Below are 16,228 nucleotides of genomic sequence, written 5' to 3'. Positions count from 1 at the left end.
AGACACCTCCAAGGTCATGTGGCCGGCATGACTGCATGGAGCACTGTTACCTTCCCGCCGGAGCAGTACCTATTGATCTACTCACATTGGCATGTTTTCGAACTGCTAGGTTGGCGGAAGCTGGAGCTAACAGCAGACGCTTACTCCGATCCCGGGATTTGAACCTGCAACCTTTCAGTCTGCAAGTTCAGCAGCTCAGTGCTTTAACACACTTTGCCACCGGGGCTCCTTAGGAACTCCTGTTTCTTAGGCACTGAATAATTAGATGATGTTTGCCATCGCCTTTTTACAGCACCTGGTATTCTTTGATGGGTCTCCATTCAGGTACTAATCAGAGCAGACCCTGCTTAGTTTCGAAGATCAGATGGGATCTTGTGACTTTAGGTTATGTCATTATACATTATGCATAATTTTGCATAATGCTATTTTGCCTTCCACTTAAGTCATTTTTTCCTAAGCTAAACAGTCCAAAATGTTATAGCCTTGTTTTACTAGGGACGTTCCTCCAAGACCTAGATTGTTGGCTTTTTCTGCACCTTTTCCAGTTCTAAAATATCCTTTTTCCAATGTTGGAAGATATGTATATCTTCAGTACAGTGAATTTTTGAAGCTCTTCATAAACCACTTAGAAAAAGATTTTAAAATAAATTCTTCTGTTACTTTTTCAAACAGATGGAGTTTTGGGTTGTTGTGTGTCTTTCGGGCTGTGTGGCCATGTTCCAGAAGCATTCTCTCCTGACGCTTCGCCCACATCTATGGCAGGCATCCTCAGAGGTTGTGAGGTATGTGAGATGGAGTTTTCTTTCGTAGGCTCAGTCTGAAAAAAAACAACGTGAAGATTGCCTGCCAACCTCAATTCCCTTGGGAATAGTTTTACCAAAACTAGCGATACCAGAAGAATCCCACAGTGGTTGGCTTAGAGATTAGTGTGTATCAGTGTTTGGTTCTCAGCTTCTGAAAAAGGCAACATTCCATATGTGAACATTTAAGGAAATGGAAAATGAATAAGCCCCATAATACAACAATTGAGAGGGCGTGGTGTACCAATAGAGTAATAAGTGTCAGTTTTGCAGCCTAGGAAATCTCCATTGCCCTGCAGGCATAATCTTCACCATGATGGCCCTCACATTTTCCCTTTCAGATCAGATGTTCAAGTGACTCATCCATCTTGAATGTCTGCCAGTGATAAGGCTGCAATGAGAAAGACTAGGAGATATTTTTGAGGAAAACCATATCTGAAATGGATGCAATTCATTCTAATTTATATTAGTTAAAAGTCAAAGGAGACAAGATGGTTAAAGTATTGCTGGTTTAAAACCAGGTCTATCCTGATAATGTAAAAAGCTAGGTTTGCAGATCTTTTTGGGTGAAAGAGAGTCATGAGGATGGGAGAAACCAAACTTCTGTGTCCTCAAAGTAATTGCCCTATAGCCCCAAAATATATTTCTTCTAGTAAAGGTAAAAGTTTCCCCTTGACATTAAGTCTAATCATGTCCGACTCTGGGGGTTGGTGCTCATTTCCATTTCTAAGCCGAAGAGCCGGCATTGTCCTTTGATCTCTCCAAGGTCATGTGGCCGTCATGACTTCATGGAGCACCGTTACCTTCTGCCGAACCAGTACCTATTGATCTACTCACATTTGCATGTTTTCAAACTGCTAGGTTGGCAGAAGCTGGGGCTAACAACGGGAGCTCACCCAGTTACCTGGATTTGAACCACCAACCTTTGTCAGCAAGTTCAGCAGCTCAGCAGTTTAACCCCTACACAACTGGGGGCTTCTAGTTAAGCTCATTTTTAGTATTATTGCTCAACAACAAAGTTTAATGCTAATGCAGATTGAATGCTGGAACAATTTGCATGAGAAGTGCAAATCTTTTATTATTTCATCCCCATATGCAAAAATGAAATCATTTTAGCAATCTTTTCCCTATGAAAAAGGTTTCTACACAATTTTCAGTGCTATTCCTGTACTCAGATTTCATTGGGGAAAATTTGGTTGTGCAAAAATGCATATCGTTTTCCTAAATATGAAGCATATTTTGGGTCAGAAAACATGGATTTTGTGCAAAGCACACCCATTTCGTTGTTAAAAACGCATTGTTTTAACAGGAAACACATTTATTTATATAAAGTTTCACAGCATTTGTCAAATTCATTTTCTAAAGTTATTTTTCCTGCTACAGTAGTAATTCCTGTGGGGTGTCAATAGGTCTTCACAGCTGAGAACACATACAATTAACCACATCAATTAAAGATTCAAATGCATTTCACATCGGTGAATCATTTCCAGTTTGAGTGACATGATAGATTTTTTTTTTCTAAACATATTTTCATTGAATTTTGCACTTAGGAAATGAACCAGTTGCCCTGGTATCCAAATAATATGGCAATCAACAATGTGAGTAAACCACACACAACACTGGGAACAATAAGGTTAAGGCGATAGTTCTATGCACACTGATTTTAAACTCAAGTGAACCTCTGTGAACACATTTGAGTGAACACACTACTCATAATAAGAGTTCTTGCTTTGTGCTGAATGAAGAAATGGCTCACAACATCCAGATCATGCCTTACTTTTCGGCAGAGTGAGGAGTACTACAGGAAGCAAGTACTGGATGGCAATGGGCACCTGGCTGTTCCTTTTGTGTACCCATATCTTTGTTGTTAGGACAGATCTAGCTATGGGAGCTATCCTACAGAGAGCAAACATCCTGTTGCCCGTACCTGTGATGAAAGATGGTATCCCATCTCCAGTATTCAGGTAAGTTTCCACAGGCAGCTCAGTGAGGTTCTATGTGTGGAAGCACATAGACCAGTGGTTCCCAAACTTTTTTGGCCTGCCGCCCCCTTTCCAGAAAAAATATTACTCAGCACCCCCTGGAAAGGGGGGCGTGGCTTAGAGGGGTGAGTGTGGCTCCTGCTCAAGAGGGCGGGACTGAGCCTCTCCCCAGTCCAATAATAATAATAAAACTTTATTTATATACCGCCCTATCTCCCGGATGGGACTCAGGGCGGTTTCCAATCATAAAAACAACACAAACATTACATAGCAATATAATAACACATTATTAAGCAAAGTAAAATAATACAATTATAGCAATAAATAACACTTACATGACCTAGTGCAGGGCTGGGAGGGGAAGTGGGAGGAGGGCGGGGCCACAAATGGGTAGCCAGGACTGGGATGGGTGGAGTTATGAGCTCTGAGGCAGGGCTGAGCTTCTATCCCTGCCCTGTGGCGCCTGACAGGACACAGGTGGCGGGGCTAGAGGAGGGGCAGGGCCTCTTCTCAAGTGCCTGACGGGGCTGGACCTTTATACCCCACCCCCGTGTTCTAACAAGCGTCTCAGGGGAAGTATACAGAGACTCTTGGGAAGAGGCCCTGCCCCCACCCCAGCCCCATCTTTTAGTCCTAAAAGGCCTCTCAGGAGAGGTACAGAGGCTCAGCCCTGTCTCGGGCTCTTGGAAGGAGGCCCCGCCCCTTTCCCTAGCTCCGCCCTCTGTGTCCCAACAAGCACCTCAGGAGAGGTATAGAATTCTCGGCCCTGTCTTGGGCTCTTGGGAAGAAGCCATGCCCACTCCCCTGGCCCCACCCCCGTGTCCTAATAGGTGCCATCACCGCCCTCCTGGATCGCTCCAGCGCCCACCGGGGGGGCGGTAGCGCCCACTTTGGGAGTCACTGATGTAGACCTTCACCTTAGGCAGAAAAGAGACTTGAGACAGCCCTCACCTAATGATATGCCATCAAAGGAAATGAGTGAGTGCCTTTCAAGTGACATTACAGCATGCTCGTCAATAAAACTATTGAATGTGAATTCCACATACAGTAGAGTCTCACTTATTCAACATTTGCTTGTCCAACGTTCTGGATTATCCAACGCATTTTTGTAGTCAATGTTTTCAGTACATCGTGATATTTTGGTGCTAAATTCGTAAATACAGTAATTACTACATAGCATTACTGCATATTGAACTACTTTTTCTCTCAAATTTGTTGTATAACATGATGTTTTGGTGCTTAATTTGTAAAATCATAACCTAATTTGATGTTAAATAGGCTTCTCTTTAATCTCTCCTTATTATCCAACGTATTTGCTTATCCAACGTTCTGCCGGCCCGTTTATGTTGGATAAGTGAGACTCTACTGTACATCCAACAAGCTATTAGGTCAAGCCTGCACATCCTGTGGCCTTCCAGATGTTTGTAATTCCAACTCCCAGAAGCCATAGCATGTCTAATGGTCAAGAATTCTAGGAGCTGAAATCCAAAACACCTGGAGGACCATAAGTTGTGCATGGAGAGTTGTGGAGGATGAAGTTCTTATCATCTGCTAAGTCATGGAGGATATATTCCTTCCAGTCCCAGTGGTGACATACTTGCTTTCAAATACCACTGAATTAGGACAACACACAGGAGTTTGTTATTGAATTATCTGACTTTCTAGGACACTTCTCATAGGCATCTTGTTGGTCATTGTGTAAACAGTAAACTGTGTAAATTGTGTTCAGGTGGTCTAATTCAACAAAGTTCTGTTGTGCTGCTTATTCATTTATACTAAAAGGTAAAGGTTTCCCCTGACGTTAAGTCCAGTCATGTCTGACTCTGGGGGTTGGTGCTCATCTCCATTTCTAAGCCGAGGAGCTGGCGTTTTCCGTAGACATCTCCAAGGTCATGTTGCTGGCATGACTGCATGGAGCGCTGTTACCTTCCCGCCGGAGAGGTACCTATTGATCTATTCACATTGGCATGTTTTCAAACTGCTAGGTTGGCAGGAGCTGGAGCTAACAGCGGCCGCTCACGCTGCTCCCGGGGTTTGAACCTGGGACCTTTCAGTTTCCAGCTCAGTGCTTTAACGCACTTCGCCACCGGGGCTCATTTATACTACTGTATCTGAAATTTCAAAGGGCAAAAAAGACTTCCTTGCTTATTATAAAATTGAGATTTATCCACAATAATATTTACTAATACATTACTACTCATTAGAAAATGAAGGTATTTCTTCACAATAATGTGTGGAGGAAAAAGGCAACCTCTTCCTGGGATGTTAGACAAGTATTCTTTCACTGTGGTACATGGCAAGCTAGGGCTTTTTTCAAGGCAAATGTAGCCTGTAAAGGTCCCAGGCGAGAAGACTACTACACAAACTCCTAAATATGCATTTTTTTTGTCCAAATAGACTACAGGAGATATGGACTATTCCTGATGAACTAACCAGAATAATGGAGTGTGATTCTACTTGTACACCCTGAAGGACAGTGCATTTCCAAATCATAGGTTTGCTATCCTTCTCTTCTTCCTTTGAGGTTTTTCCAAGTTCACTGTGCTTTGGGTCCTAAAAGAACATTATCTGACATGTTCTCATTAGATATCAAAAATAGGTTAAAATGCTTCCTAAGAATGTTGACCAAGCTTTGCCATTTCAGAGCAGACTGTGAATGCTCTTTGCCATCAGTTTATCTAGATTTCCTTTGTCTCTAGACTGTTGACCCACAAGAAATTGACTAATGTAATACACTTATTAATGTGGAGAGTCTATGTTGTGCTTTCAGAGTTGGAGCAACAGTTTATCAAGCTATTATTTCCCCCAAAATAATCTAAAATAAGACTTGGCACAGAGCTCTTCCCAGCTGTTGCACATTTACCAGTGGAGCTACATTTCTTCACATCGAAGAAGTCTCATAAATGGCTAGTCTTGGCCTTATATGGATTAAACTTTTATCATATTGTACCAGACCATTTAAAAAAAACTTTGCAAGTTTATTCATTTCATTCAATTACTTTTATTGGACACAGATGCTAGCACCATCCTCTATTCTTGTAATTAAAATAAATGCCAAATGCTTTTCATGGGAGACGTTTTAAGATGGGGCAGTTAAATAAATGGCATCACTTATCTTAGATGCAAGGAGTTACAAGTTCGTTTTTTCGTAATGAGTTTGTTTGTTACGACAATCAAAGTTGCATTTCAAAAATAACAGAATGAGCGGAGGGGCTATTTTATTGGTGCCATAAATAATGTTTTCTTGTTATCTATAGAAGTTATCTTTCAGGAGGGGTTTAGAGACATTCTTCAAAATATATACCATTCTGTTTATGCAAAAGTTGTTTCTTCAAATAGCATAAAAATAATATAAAAACACCAAGCAAGTGCAACAAAATGAGCCACCTTTTCAACGCCATTCAGGAATTTGTGATTTCTAAAATATTCCTCAGGTGATCCCTCGTTGTCCGAGTATGATGGCCTTCCATGTGCAGTGTCTTGGCAGTGGATACAGTATGTAGGTGTGTTCTTGACCCACATGTTCTTCCACAGTGAGGACATCAATGAAAGGTGAAAAGTAGTCCCGATCAGGATTGGCTTGACATACCTTCCTCTTGGCACGTTTTCTCCTTTCGCCTTCCATTCATGCCTCTTCAAATTCCACAGCACTGCCGGTCACAGCTGACTTCCAGCTAGAGCACTCAAGGTCCAGGGCTTCCCAGTATCTATGCCACCGTTTTTAAGGTTAGTTTAAGACCATCTTTAAATCTGTTTTTCTGTCCACCAACATTCCATTTTCCATTCTTGAGTTGGGAGTAGAGTATCTGCTTTGGGAGATGGTGATCGGGCATTCAGACAACGTGGCCATTCCAGCTGAGGTGATGGCGTAGGAGCATCACTTTAGTGCTGGTGGTCTTTGCGTCTTCCAGCACGCTGACATTTGTCTGCCTGGCAGAGAGCAACACCAACTGTGCTGCTAAGAAAAAGATCTATGCTAGCACAAAAGCTGAAGTCCAAAGAAGGTCCAGAGAACTCAAACACATCTGATAGACAAAAAAAAAAGCTTTAAAAATCCAACACTTGGCAAATATCCATGATGCTCAGGGATTTTTTAAAGCCACCATGGTCATCTACGGACCAAGAAATTATGGCATATACCCTCTAAAATACTATACGTAACGGGCACATTAAAAAAAACTTCTGAACACTGTAACATTGTATTTTGTTTTAAGAGGGTAGAACAATAAATGTCTGAGTTAATCAGGTTTCAAAATATATTTTGTTGCTGTTGTTTGCCTAGAAATCTAACATCTACCAATAAGAGGTGATTACAAAATAATGGATCAGAATAAGAAAAGACAAGATATAAAATTAATTCAGGAGGACAAAGAAAATTGGGGTGGAATATTACCTTCCCTGTAAACTCAAGCAAAAGCCAACTGCTGCAACCTCTTCTAGCTTGTCTGTTCTTTCCCATTATATTTTGACATCTTGACCACACTCCAATGTTGCTTCACCACACGTGTGTCTGTGTGTCTGTGCGTGTGTGTATCAGGAGAGACTTGAAGAACTGCAAGTCGCTTCTGGTGTGTGAGAATTGGCTGTCTGCAAGGATGTTGCCCAGAGGACGCCCAGATGTTTGATGTTTTACCATCCTTCTCTCATGTCCCCGCATGGGAAGCTAGAGCTGACAGAGGGAGCTCATTCATGCTCTTCTCAGATTCAAACCGGCAACCTTTAGTTTAGCAACCCAACCTTCAAGTCAGCAGTCCTGCCAGGACAAGGATTCTTGTGCTGCAAGCACCACTGGCGGCTCCCCCACACATGCCCTGATTTTCATCCATAAAAATGGTGTAGCATATGTTTCAACTAGAAATGTTGATATGAACTCACCTGACCTGCACAATGTATCTATCACTACTATCAGAAATGATGAATCTCCAGGCTACAGGTTTAATCCAGTCCACAAAGCCTGTGGTATCAAATGCAAAGCCCTGTAGCCATCCATCTTAAGATAGGAAATAATTTCTAACATCTCCTGAGATCCCATCTCTGCTTTAGGTTTTACGGTTCTTTGCAAAAAAAAAAGAAAAGAAAAAGATCTTTACTTCCAAAATGGTATCAGAATGAACCCAAAAATGCATATTTCAAATCAAATTGGTTTTAAACATACAGATTTTTAGAGGACGTGCATTCAAAAGATGTGCTTAAATTAGCATTTTTGCCCAGATTTTATTTTTAAATTAAGAACTATACAGAAATTGAATAGAATGGTCTACAGCAGTGGTTCCCAACCTTTGGGCCTCCAGGTGTTTTGGACTCCAGCTCCCGTAGTTTCTAACAGCTAGTAAGCTGGCTGGGATTTCTGGGAGTTGAAGTCCAAAACACCTGGAGGCCCAAAGGTTGGGAACCACTGGTCTACAGACTGAACACACATGAATATGATTTGGACTAGAAACAGACATCTGCCCATTCTCTGCCTCACATGACAAGATCCATGGAAATCAACACACTAAAGGAGTCAAATGAATGGGCCTTTAGAGAATTTAAGTAACAAGGAATCACTCTTTATGTTCTCCAGCTCTCTTTTACATGTACGTACAGGAAACTATTTTCCTGAACAGTTCACTCTGTGATTTGAAAGGAAAACATAACTTAGTATCACGTACACAGTGTTTCTTACAATAAAGGCAAGCCTGATGTTCTCATAGCTGATGTAGTATAAAACTGATCAGGAATGTGTGCCCTGGCAGATGTTGATGAAATTCAATTCCCACCAATATGTGCTATTCACTGTGCTTACTAGTGCTTAGAAGGAAGTCACATGTTTTCTATGACTGGAGGAATATACAGTCATGTGAAGGGGCTCATTTTTTTGGGCAGGATTGGGTTTTAAGCACACACTTTTAATAAGTGCTTTTCAGCTGTTAACCTAATTCCGCCCACATCATTTAGCCAGCCACCCCTTTTATCTTGGTTATTTCCCGGTTTTTAGGCATGTGTAGAAGAGCTCTAAAAGCATGTGGAAGAATTTGTTTGATTTTCAAAACAAAAAGTACAATGTATCATGATTACTTTATCATTTTCATAACAATAACTAGTGATAGGCATGAATTTTTGTTCACATATACACTATTTAATCCCACAATAAAAACTCGTTCACTCATATGCAAAAGAAATTTCAGGATACCCAAAGCCTGAAATATTGTCCATTTTTTGTTTTGCCTTTTGGGTGAAGATATTTGTTTTTGGACAACAATTACTAGAATTCCTAGCCAATTGTGTCCTGGCTTAGGTATTGCACCTTGCTAGGGAGAAGGCAATTAGCTCTGCATTCTTGAGACAACTGCAGCTAAAACAGGAACCATAAATCAACAAGGCTTAAAGAGTGTCCTTGTAAAAGCCTGACTGCAGATGTGTGGTGAAATCAGTCTGGATTCTGGAATGAAGCAGGGTGCATCAGCCAGTCCAAGAGATCAAGAATCAAGCAGTGTCATCAGACAGTCCAAGAGTCACACGAGTCATGAGCAGTCCATAGATATGTTATCCAAAAAGCAGATAAGTTGCTTTTAGCAATCAGCCAGAGTTGCATGGGCTGCCAACAGCTGTTCCTAGCCAGGAGCACCTGTCATACTGTCTGACAAAGACCTTGCTGACTGTCTCTGCTCTGTTCTCTTCTCTATTTGCAATATCTGTAGACTTGGAGACCGTACTGTTTCCTCAGCTGATTCTTCTGATGCGTCAACTTGCACTGGATTCTGGCAGGAACTGCAGTGGTGCAATAGGTTAAACTCTTGTGCCAGCTGACCTGAAAGTTGGGTTGCTGACATGAAGGTTGCCGGTTTGAATCCATGAGATGGGGTGAGCTCCCATCTGTCAGCTCTAGCTTGTAGGGACATGAGATAAACCACCCATTTAACACATTCGATCATCCCCTGAGCAACATCTCTGTAGACGGCCAATCCTGTCACACCAGAAGTGACTTGCAGTATGTTCTCAAGTTGCTTCTGACATGATAAAAACAGGATTCTGGCTTTGTGACTCCTTATGTTGCTCTTCAACAGGAAGAGCAGCAGTTCTCTCTTCAGATTCCAAATTCGAATCCTGGATCATGCCAGCGTGGCCATAGGCAATAATGGCCATGGAATTCTGGAAATTTAGTCATTCACGGCCATCCTGCTAAACCTCCACTCCCATCCTTTGTGATGGATTGGGGGTAGAGTGTACTGGCTGCTCCACCTACCATCTTCAGGATCAGTGTCCTATGAAGGATTATTGCATACTCGGATACCATCTATAAAGGCTGTTGTGACTCTGTGCTGTGCCACTACGTTGCCACCTTTGAAGCTACGTGGGAACTCTGATAACTCCAAATAAAACCTCAATTTGTGCTCATGTAAGCACCACCTCCATTGCCATTGGCAACATCTGGCCACCTCCTTGCCTGTAGAGTTCTACAACCAATGCTCCTTGCTGTTCGCAAGACATACAAACTACGAATGCCTGAGCATATGGAGTTACAGAGCTTATAACAACCCTTGCTTGATCAGAGTGAAACCCACTTCCAAGCCCCTTTAGCCAGACAGATCAGTCAGTGAGTTTCAACCACAGTTAAAACCAATTATGCTCAACCTGTGGGTTCCCAGGTGTTTTTGCCTTCAATTCCCAGAAATCCTAACAGCAAGTAAACTGGCTGAGATTTCTGGGAGTTGTAGGCCAAACACCTGGGGATCCACAGGTTGAAAACCACTGCAATAGTATGATCCCAACACAGCTACATAAGTCCCAATTTGAGCTACCATTAATTCTCCCAGTGTGGCCTGCTTGCTTAGGTAAGCTATAGCTTACAATAAATGATTAATTATCACTGAATTCATATAATTCACTAGATACCAAGCAAATTATTCATGTTTAATTTAAATTGTTTCCGTTAATGCTTCCTAAAACCATTCCCAGCTGTATCCCACCTCCCCGTAAACCTACCGTATATACTCGAGTATAAGCCGACCCAAATATAAGCCGAGGCACCTAATTTTATCACAAGAAAACTGGGAAAACATTGACTCAAGGATAAGCCAAGAGTGGTAAATTTCAGAAATAAAAATTGATACCAATAAAATTACATTAATCGAGGCATCGGTAGGTTAAATGTTTTTGAATATTTACATAAAACTCTAATTTAAGATAAGACTGTCCAACTCTGATTAAATCATTATTCTCATCTTCTTCAATGTAAATGCCCTTATGTATCCTTTTAATAATAATAGAGTAAAATAATAAATGTAATAACAATAATAATATCAGAGTGAAATAATAAATGTGTTAATAAGAATAAAAATAGAGTAAAATAAATGTAATACTAACAATAATAACAGAGTAAAATAATAAATGTAATAATACCAATAAAAATAGAGAAAAATAATAAATGTACCATATATACTCGAGTATAAGCCAGCCAGAACCCTCACTCGAATATAAGCCAAGAGGGGGGTTTTCGGTCCTTAAAAAGGGCTGAAAAACTAGGCTTATACTCGAGTATATACAGTAATTCTAAGAAATATCACTTTTAATTATGTTTTATATTAAAAATGTCCATTAGGACAACAGAAGAATGTCGTTTTGTTTTAGATAAAGCAGGCCTAATGAAGGTTAACTACTTATAGTTTGGTGGAAGCATTGTTTCCTGCCTGACAAATGTTGCTGGGTGAGTGTACGTTCTGCTAATTAGTTCATCGGAGGGTTGAAGCCAGACATACATTCTTAAATTACCGCTGGAAAAAGGCACTGGGTTGACATCACTGGAAAACAAGTTCCTTTGTTTGCCTGTCGAAGAACAGGGAGTAGTTAGACCTTCTGCCTGCCTTATGCCATCTTTAAGGAATTCTTACAGGACTTCTACTGGCTGTTCTAACAAAAGTGACAATTAGCACCAACTATAATATATATTGTTTTTCATGAGATCATATTAGCAGCTGGACCAAAGGATGAAGATTTTACAGATTTTTGAGGCATGATTGGGTACATTTGTGATATTTCATCAATCTACCATTCTGCCACAATGTTCTTGTAAGAGTGTCCATCACACTGTTTCTGTAGATTGTTTTATTGCTATTGATGTTTTACTGGTATAATTGTTTTATAGTCGTGTTACTGATACTGATTGTTTTATCGGGCTAGGCCCCATGTAAGCTGCCCCGAGTCCCTTCGGGGAGATGGGGCGGGGTATAAAAATAAAGTTATTATTATTATTATTATAGCTGTGTGGACATGACGCTTGCGTCTTACAGGACAGACTCAGAGCTTACAGTGCCCTGCACACACTTTGTTTATTCTACCATTATGTGTGCCACATAGAAAAGAAGGGCCTCCTCCTGTTAACAAGCTGAATTATTTTAGACTGCACTTGAGCTAGTTAAACAATACTGCTCTTGAGCTCATAATGGAGCGTTGGCCATTCCCATTAAGATACTTTGGTAATATGAACTGTGTCCATATAAGAGTTTGGAAATGTTTGGGTTTTTTTTATAATGTAGTCATAAAATCCCCCAGTCAGCCAAGCCAGTCACAGTCTTTAAAAACCTAACTTTTCCTAGATCTACTCATTCCCAGTTTAAAAAAGATTAAAACAACTTCTTTGTAAAGCCATATATTCCTTGACATTATTTTTAACTGTGCTTTTTCTTTCCCCCCAGGGCTCTGCCCAGCCTTTATTTATTTTCGGTTTTCCATTTTGTGAGAAAGGCAATGACCCTGCTTGGAAGAACATCTAGTTATTGAAATATAACTGCCATAGTGGACCTGCTTTGGCTAAAAAAGAATCCCCTTTAACATTCACGTAGCTCAATGCCAGAGTTCCATGAATAATTCTGAAGAAGCATTTAATAAACATTTGGCTGACTCAATGGAGACTTTAGGAGTAAAAGCCATGCCAAACAGAAACAACCTGGGCAAACTGACATTCCAGCGGCAGGCGTGTCTCTCGCTGCACACTCCATCCAAATAAGTCCATCATTTGCAACGCTCCTGGAAAGCCCATTTTAATTTGACTGAAGTGATTCATCTTCTTGATAAGTTTCATGCTGGTGAAATAGCAGAGTTCCTTCAGGCAAATCCATCTTCTCTAACAAGGATTGCCTCGTTCATTCTCAGGATGCACCCTTGATACTGATGGCAACCACTCTTTCGGCTTCACTTTTAGAGATAATAAATAAATAATCAGTAGAAGCATGTTGTAAAGCAATGCTTTTGGGTCCACACAAAGCAGGTGAATATAGCATTGAATGAAACATGCAAAATAATCACAGGATGTGACAGGAGGTTGCTGCTAACTGCGAAAGAAATAAGGTTGAACACTGTGAAAGCCATCCAATGCATCAAAAAACCACCACTCCTCTTAATGTTCCCCCAGCAACAGCAAGAGTATCCTTCTGGGCAGCTAAACCAGGAAATCCCAATTGGATGCCCCCCAGGGCCAAACCAAGAATGGGCAGCTTGGAATTCCCTGAACAGACTCTGAAGTGGAGTGGGCAGATCAAAGATAACCTGGCAAAATGGCACTACCTAGAAGAATCCTCCACTTTGTGTGACTGTGGAGCAGAACAGATAACTCCGCATCTGTATGCTTATCCACAATGTCCTGCCTCATGCACAGAGGAAGATTAGTTTAAAGCTACAGACAATGCCGTCAATGTTGCCCATTTTTGATCAAAAAGTATTTAGTCGCTTGTGATCCCTCTTTTTTATCAGTTTTATACTTATTTATGCAATGCTTTGGATACAAAATAAAAATAATAAAGTAGAAGCATGAATAACTTGCTTAGCTGAGAAGGATAATGACTTGTTCATTCCTCACACCCAGTTGCCTCTTTCTTAATTTCTTCATCAGTTTAGTATATGCTGTGCTCTTGTTTACTATACTTTCTGATTGCCAGATAAATGTTCACCCCCCCCCCCCCCCCCTAGTTATTGGGTATGAATTGAATGTGACAAAGAAGTCAGATAGGTGTTCTTCCAAAGTAGTTCAAGATGGCATATGTAGACTGGTTGCATTGTATCCTCTCAACAGTATGGTGATGCAGGTTCTGCAGAGGAAGAAGCTACAGCAGTGGTTCTCAACCTGTGGGTCCCCATGTGTTTTGGCCTACAACTCCCAAAAATCCCAGCCAGTTTACCAGCTGTTAGGATTTCTGGGAGTTGAAGGCCAGAACATCTGGGGATGCACATGTTGAGAACCACTGAGCTGCAGCCCAAAGTCCCCCAGTCAGTTATACAACTATGTGGGGATTTGAACCTTAGCAACTACAATCCTTGACAAATTCTTAATCTCTCATCCCCCCGTTTTTGTTTCCTATGAATTGCTAAAAAAAGATGAAGATGTGGACAAATGCTTCTGCCCTAGGGGGCTCTTTCATGCTATCAGTTATATTACTATGATTCCACTTTAACTGCTTTGATTCTGTCCCACAGAATTCTAGAATTTGCAGTTTGGAGAGAAACCTCTAGAACAGTGGTTCTCAACCTGTGGGTCCCCAGGTGTTTTGGCCTACAACTCCCAGAAATCCCAGCCAATTTACCAGCTGTTAGGATTTCTGGAAATTGAAGGCCAAAACATCTGGGGACCCACAAGTTGAGAACCACTGCTCTAGAATTTCAGCCAGAAAACTCCAAGGCTTTATCAAACTACAAATCCAAGGCATGGCAATTAAAACGAAACCAGTGTGCAAAGGCTTGCCTCTCTAAACATTCTCCCACCCTGGACCTTACACAGATATATAAACCTCCCTTGCCTAGTTTCCAACATGCCTCTCAACCTCTGAGGCTGCCTGCCACAGATGTGGGTGAAACGTCAGGAGAGAAAGCTGGAGCATGGCCATACAGCCCGAAAGACTCACAGCAACCCATTGTGCAATAATTGGGCAGTTTGAAAGACCCATGTGCTACAGTTTTTCAGCAAGACTTTGGAGGGAGAAAGCAGTCCCTCTTGTATCCCTTCTGCAAAGCTGATGCCTTCAAGTGCAGCGGATAATGTCAAAGTAGGGTCCTATTTCCAATCCATTCCTTCTTTGTACATGGAAAATGAAAGAGTGCCATTTGATTGCTCATTTTGGGCAGGAAAGTGTCTTGAACCTGCTTTTGACAGCCCAACATGAGCAGGGAGATTATCTGAACCTCGCATGCACATAAATGATTATAGAACTGGGAGGTTAGCATTCTCTAGTAGTCAGTGTGTGAAGCTAGAGATATGGAGCATCTGGGGAGCGAGAGTTCTTGTAAACCCTTTGAAGATCTTTCTGGAAACTCTTGCGCCGCTGGCTTTGTTTTCCTCTGGGAGTGTTTATTAAATTCTGCTCCATGTGTGGTTTGTGTGGGTGTGAGAGGCTATGATGGGAGACACCTGGGAAATACTTTGGATAATCTCCCCCAGGTGAAAAGAGAATATCTGGAAGGCATGAGGAGGGGAAAGAAGCTGCGTACTTTGTTGGGGATGGTGTGGGAAACTCAAATGGCTTATTAAATGGGCTAGAATGATGTTTCTTCCATAATACAATGGGAAAAGTTTAGAGAGGCAAGCCTTTGGAAAGTATTATAGAGACTTAGGGAGAGATAGCATTCGGAGAGCCTGCCAATTTTCTTTTCTGGCTGGCACGGATTCCTTCTCTCTTTTAAACATCAGGGCCAAAAGTTGAGTTTGGGACTAGGGGACCATGGAGAGCTATTTTTGATTTAGAGGCAAATGGCTTGTATTGTGTGCATTCCTTAAACTCTGTATCCACCGCTGAACATAAATCACCGCTAGCAGTACACAACTTTCAGACCGCTTGTTAAGAACATGTCATCTGCTCTGTTTTGTCTGTAGTTTGTCATAGTTGAGCTTGCCAATCCACATTTCTAAAAAGGGCTCTGAACTGTAACACTTTCTAAATAAAACGCATAGCGCGCAATACACTCTTAGCAACAGCAACTCCCACTTGTATGATGCAGGGTTCTAGTTCTCAGTGCTCTTTATTTAAAAGGACACACTTCCTCTAGTTTATTCTCAATGTTTACACAAAGCAAGTAACACAGAGGAATTAGCACATACATAGAAAACAGATTACATAATAATTGGTCTAAAACTATACCAATAATCATGTAGATCACATTAGTTTGAATCAAAACTAGGCATGCCTTAGTCAACCCAAAATACATTGGATTTAAGGGAGGCAAAGGGATATTGAAGCACCTTTAAGACTAAAATTGTGAGACAGGTATTGTAGCATCAGCTCTCATAGATCAGATCTACTTCCTGAGATGTATTAGGTGCAATATATTGGAGTAAAGTAAAGGTTTCCCCTGACGTTAAGTCCAGTCATGTCCGACTCTGGGGGTTGGTGCTCATCTCCATTTCTAAGCTGAAGAGCCGGCGTTGTCCATAGACACCTCCAAGGTCATGTGGCCGGCATGGCTGCATGAAGCGCCGTTACC

Source organism: Anolis carolinensis, chromosome 5 (genome assembly GCF_035594765.1).
Source record: "Anolis carolinensis isolate JA03-04 chromosome 5, rAnoCar3.1.pri, whole genome shotgun sequence".
NCBI classification, from domain to species: domain Eukaryota; kingdom Metazoa; phylum Chordata; class Lepidosauria; order Squamata; family Dactyloidae; genus Anolis; species Anolis carolinensis.
This window is presented reverse-complemented; position numbering follows the sequence as displayed.